The sequence below is a fragment of the Pseudorca crassidens genome, chromosome 10, assembly GCF_039906515.1.
Source record: "Pseudorca crassidens isolate mPseCra1 chromosome 10, mPseCra1.hap1, whole genome shotgun sequence".
Classification (NCBI taxonomy): domain Eukaryota; kingdom Metazoa; phylum Chordata; class Mammalia; order Artiodactyla; family Delphinidae; genus Pseudorca; species Pseudorca crassidens.
In genome coordinates, this window is record NC_090305.1 from 21,513,010 (window position 1) to 21,519,009 (window position 6,000).

The 6,000-nt window shown below is 39.8% G+C and overlaps 1 non-coding gene across 1 annotated transcript; it reads left to right on the forward strand.

The window, feature by feature from the left end:
* Positions 1–935: 935 nt before the first annotated feature.
* TRNAT-CGU (transfer RNA threonine (anticodon CGU)) lies at positions 936–1,008 on the forward strand. Its single transcript has one exon. It is a non-coding gene; the product is annotated as a tRNA-Thr (tRNA).
* Positions 1,009–6,000: the final 4,992 nt, after the last annotated feature.

Below are 6,000 nucleotides of genomic sequence, written 5' to 3' on the forward strand. Positions count from 1 at the left end.
TGAAAGTAGACAGGAAAACAGTCCTTGCTTTGTTTCAGGTGCACAGGGCCTCTGACTTGGGACAGGAGACCTAGGATTTGTAGTTGAGTTTTCTTCTTTACCGGCTCTCTGTACATCATGGTTGTTGCTTGTGTGAGCTGAGTCGCTATACAGATTTTTTTTTTTTTTTTTGGTGACCCTCACAGCCCCTTTACCCGGGTGGAAATTAACAATTTTCTGGTATCTTTGCCACAGCTCCTTTGGACAGAACTTTTCTATTTGGATTTCAGCGACGCGCGGTGGAGGAGAAACATGGCCCTTTCTTTACGCCCCAGATTGAGGCTCCAAAACGTATTCCAGCCTCAAGGACTAGGCTACAAAAGGCAGAGCCTCTCCTCGGCTTCTGTTCCCGGGAGGTCGCTTCATTTCCTTCTTCCTGCTGGCCTCATCATTACCCTCACCCCTCAGTCTCTCTTCTGATAGCTGATATCAGGGAATTTGAGATAGATATTGCCTGCTTTCCCCCAAGGCTCTAAGAACTGAAGTCCGGAATATCTGGGCTTCAATCGGTGCGAAAGGTACTGCAGAGCACCGGGCGTGGCTGTAACTAAAATCAAGTGGCCCAGTAGTTCTCACCCCAACCTCCGCATCTTGGCAGATGGGCTAGCTGTTTATTCCCCACTCCCGTCAACGTGCAACCTCTGACCCTCGGAGGCTCTGGATTCAAACAAAACTCTCAGAGGTGATTTAAGGGTCTTGTACTTCCTTTGACAAAAGCGAATCGAACGGGATATTAAAACTAGCAGAGTGAGGGAATTTGTTTGACCACAGCCCAGAAAATCGAAAAGGGGATGAGGGCAGAGCGTCAAATTTTCTAGAAACCAATCAAAACGAAAACCTAAAGAGCTCAGCCTATAATCTGCTTTAGGAAAAGGAGTGGAAACTTCATCAACCTGGGCTCCGTAGCTCAGGGGTTAGAGCACTGGTCTCGTAAACCAGGGGTCGTGAGTTCGAATCTCACCGGGGCCTTGGAAGAGTTAGTTTTCTATCTCGCGCAGACTTTAATTAAGAGATGTATTTCTAAGGGGTGAGTTTCGGTTATCCTTGACACCAAAACCTAGAACAAAAAATGGACCTTTTCAAGTAAAAAAGGAATTACATAACAGAAATAAAGCTGCTGTGCTATCTGAGTTCTTGATGATACCTGAAATTCAGGTATGAAAACCTTACTCGAAGTACCACCAGTACAATTAATACCAATATAAGCTGATAAACTGTCAGTAATTTTTATTGGGATTCAATAAATTGCAATGTACAGTGCTGACTAACTTGGGTGCTATAGGCCTAAAGAGATATTGTAATTATCGATTTTATCATACTTACCTAATGGACTTTAAGCTCCCCTGAATGCAGGAGCCATATCTTGTTTGACATTGTATCTCAGAGCCTTGCAGAGTGTGGAACCTAGCGGGTGCTCAGTAACTATTGAATTAAGCCGAGCTGAAGAAATGTAACCAGAGTGTGGTGAGTTTGCAAACACCTTAGGAGGCATAAAAGTTACCTGAAAGCCAAGGAACCAAGGTCAGTTTATAGAGAAGAACAAAGAAAGTAACACAGTGCTGATGAAGATTCAATCTAAGTAGGAAGCAGCTCATCTTCCCGGTCTCAATTTATGATCTCATTATTGGAATTAGCTGTCTGCAAAAGCAAACCCCTGATCACTTCTGAATGGCTAACATAAATTGCTAAAATCAAGAATCTATATCAAAGATTAAAATGATGGAATTTCCATATACCACATTTGTATTAAATAATTAATAATATAATAATACCCCAAAGTCACAGATACATTCCTCAAAAAGTACTTTGGATTCTTGAAACAATCCAACACACTTTATATTGTATCATGTTTGAAAATTTTATTGTAAATTGCTAAAGATGCAGGACAGGCACAGATGATTCATTTTTATTAAAATCAACCAGAGTAGCTGTCTGTTTCTTGCAACTGAGGACTCTGGTTGTTCCTCAGTCTTCGGAGTTTTTTATGCTTTTCATAGCTTCATGAATACCACTCTCTCTGCTCGAAATATGCCACCATCCCTTCTTCTAGCTAAGCCCTACTCATCTTTCAGAATTCAGCTCATGTATCACTTTACCTTCAATCTAGGTGAGAGATGTCTTTTCATAGCACCATTCGTACACCTTTATTATAGCATATATTGGATAATATCTACTAAATAATTGATGTATTTTTTTCTCTTTTTCTTCCAAAGTGACACTTATTGATAGTAGAAACCAAGCCTTGTTTAGAGCTGTATCACCACAGCAAGTTGGCATTCAAATATGTGCGAATACATTTTTTAAAAATGAATGAGTGAATGCCACATTTCCAAACCTGCATGCACTCTGTAGACAGATGACATTATCAGGAAATTATTTAGCCTGGTGTTAAAAGGAAACAATACGGAAAATTAAAACCATCTTTGTAATAACTTTACAGTGTTAATGTCTATAATATTTGCAGTTTATCCACTGAACTTCAGGGACCTTGATTTTGGCACACACTGGTAAAAAGCTGTTAATTATGTGGCACCGTATTCAGTAATTTTAAAAACGCAACACATGGTTTTCAGTTCCTCAGGTAAACAGCTTGGAAGTTTCCGCACTGTCCTAGCAACAATTTAAAAGGGGAACAGACTAAAAACCAACAACTCTTCTTGAATCCTTAAGAGAGAGGAGAATACAGGGCAAACCCCTACTGGCAAGATTGGAGAGACAAACTGGTGAATACGAGTCACAAACCTACCAAGCAGAGACCCATGACCAGAAACTGCCGGGGAACGAGCACTGGGAAGAAAACCTGAACTGTAATTTATGAATTTCTGGAGGCTCAATGTGGACAACTCTGAGAGTTAAAAACTCCAGGGGAACTCGGTCACAGGGGGCCCTAACAATATTGTGAGATTTACCGCCAGGAGTTCAACCAAGTTCTCACAGTAAATATTGGAGAAAATTTTTTTCATAATACTGGCAGAGGAAAAAACAAAGAAGAACTATTTTGAAATACACCAGAAGACTCTGTCCATCTATAAAAGGCCTGCTCTCGGGAGAAACTAGTTAACCAGAGCCTAACCTGATGGGGTATTAGCAGAGCCATATTGACTTGGGGGAGGGGAAATACTCTATTTCAGTCAGTTCTAGCCTTCTATATGGGAGAAGGAAAATGCCCAACGCCAGCCCAATCTAATCATCCTATCCCATCTAAGGGCCAGTGTTGGGGGTGGGGGGAGAAAAAAACAGAAGTTTTGTGAAATTCACAGTCCAGATGCATAGACTCATTAAAAGGTCACTGACCTAATCATATGACTATAGAACACTTCCCTGCCCCCCACACCTCGCCACCACATTGCTAAAGGTCTATTTAAAGCAGTCCCTTTTACTCAGCACATTATGTCTGCCTATCAAGAAAAAATTACAAGGCATACCTGAAGGCAAAAACCAAAAACCAAAAAAAGACACTTGAAAAGACAGAGCAAGCACCATAGCGGGAATGTTGGAATGATCAGACCAGGAATGCAAAACAACTATGATTAATATTCTAAGGGGGCCAATGCATAAAGTAAACAGCATGCAAGAACAGAAGGACAATGTAAGCAAAGAGATGGAAATTGAAAGAAAGAAAGAGAAAGAGAGAGAGAAAAGGAGGGAGGGAGGGAGGAAGGAAGGAAGAAGAGAAATGCTAGAGACCAAAAAACACTATAATGGAAATATAGAATGCCTTCAATGACTTTTAAGTAGACTGCACACAGCTGAGGAAAGAATCTCTGAGCTAGAGGATATATCAATAGAAACCTCAAAAACTGAAAGAGCAAAGAGAATAAAGGCTGAATAAAACAGAACAGAGTACTCAAGGACTGTAGGACAACTACAAAAGGTGTAACATATAAGTAATGGCAATACCAGAAAGAGAAGAGAAAAAGAAACAGAAGAAATGTTTGAAACAATAATGACTGAGGCTTTCCCTAAAATTAATGTCAGACACCAAACCACAGGTTGAGGAAGCTCAGAGAACACCAAGAATACATAACAAGGAGACTACAAGTAGGTATATCATTCTTAAACTACAGAAAATCAAAGATAAAGAAGAAGTCCTGAAAGAAGCCAGAGAATAAAACACCCTACCCATAGAGGAACAGAGATAAGAATTACATCCAACTTCTCCTCAGAAACCGTGCAAGCAAGAAGAGAATGAAGTGAAATATATAAAGTGTTGAGAGAAAACAACCCACCAACCCAGAATTCTGTACCCTGCAAAATTATCCTTCAGAAGCAAGCAAGAAAGAAAGACTTCTGGGTTTCGCTGATGGCGCAGGGGTTAAGAATCCGCTTGCCCATGCAGGTGACACAGGTTTGAGCCCTGGTCCGGGAAGATCCCACATGGCACAGAGCAACTAAGCCCGTGAGCCACAACTACTGAGCCTGTGCTCTAGAGCCCGCAAGCCACAACTAATGAGCCCATGTGCCACAACTACTGAAACCCGCGTGACTAGAGCCCGTGCTCCACAAGAGAAGCCATCACAATGAGAAGTCCGTGCACCACAGCGAAGAGTAGCCCACGCTCGCCACAACTAGAGAAAGCTCGCATGCAGCAACGAAGACAATATAGCCAATAAATTTAAAAAAGGCCAACAAAAATTTAGGGGATTTGTTGCTAGTAGACTTGCCTTGCAAAAAAATGCTAAAAGAACTTCTTAAGAGAGAAGGAAAAAATATAGGTCAGAAACTCAGGTCTACATAGACAAAGAAAGAGTACTGAAGAAGGAATACATGAAGGTAAAATAAAACCCTGTATTTTTCTTATTCTTAATTGATGTGCCATATAACAGTTTGTTCAAAATAATAGTGTAAACAAAGTATTTGCTCATGTATGCTTATTTGTATATCATATGTATATGTATTTGCTTATGTATGTTTACATATATGTGACATGAATGACAGCAATGATACAAGGTACAGGAGAGACGAATTGGGATTATTTTGTTATTATAAGGTACTCACACTATTCATGATGTGGTATAGTGTTATTTGAAAGTAAACTTGGATTAGCTGCAAATGTATATTGCAAACTCTAGGGCAACCACTAAAAAAATGTAAAAGAAGTATAACTGATATGCTGACAGGAGAGAAAATAGAATCATATAAATGCTCAATTAAAACCTCAAAAGTCAGAAAAAGTGTAAGATGACAAACGTAGGAAAAAAGAACAAGGGCAACAAATAGAAAGCAATAATGAATTCGTAAATATTAATCTAACTATATCAATAATCACTCTGAATATTAATGGTCTAAATACCCCAATTAAAAGATGGAGCTATTATCAAAAAGACAAGAAATTACAAATGTTGGTGAAGATGTGAAAAAAAGGGAACCCTTCTGCACTCTTGGTGGAAATGTAAATTGGTGTAGTCACTATGGAAAACAGCATGGAGGCTTCTTAAAAAATTAAAGATAGAACTACCATATGATCCAGCAATTTCACTTCTGGTATTTATCTGGAGCTTGAAGGAAATGTCCACTTTGATGAACGAAGTTGACCCAGAGAAAGGGATCCAGAGAAATAAATACTCCAACCTCTCTGTCTTCTCTCATTCTGGTTTCCTGCTAAGTGCTCCCACAAATGAAACTCAAAGCTGAAGTCACAGGGCAGGGGAGCCCATGCTGTGGTCCATACAGGCTGGCCTTCCATGGAAGAGTAGGCAGAGATCAGAATGTGTGTGTGTGTGTGTGTGTGTGTGTGTTAATATTAACAATTAAAAGCACTTAGCTTTCTATCAACATTTTTCTCCATTATAATGCCTATTTTGTGTTAATGAAAGTCAGTTTAATATCCAGTGACATACTGTGAGTCTTGTAAGTTTTCATCTCTTAAGAACAGTAATTCCCTAGATACTGGTTCTTCTTACCTAGATCCAGACTTGGAACACAGCACCATGAGGGCTCTTATGAGGTTTATATAAATCA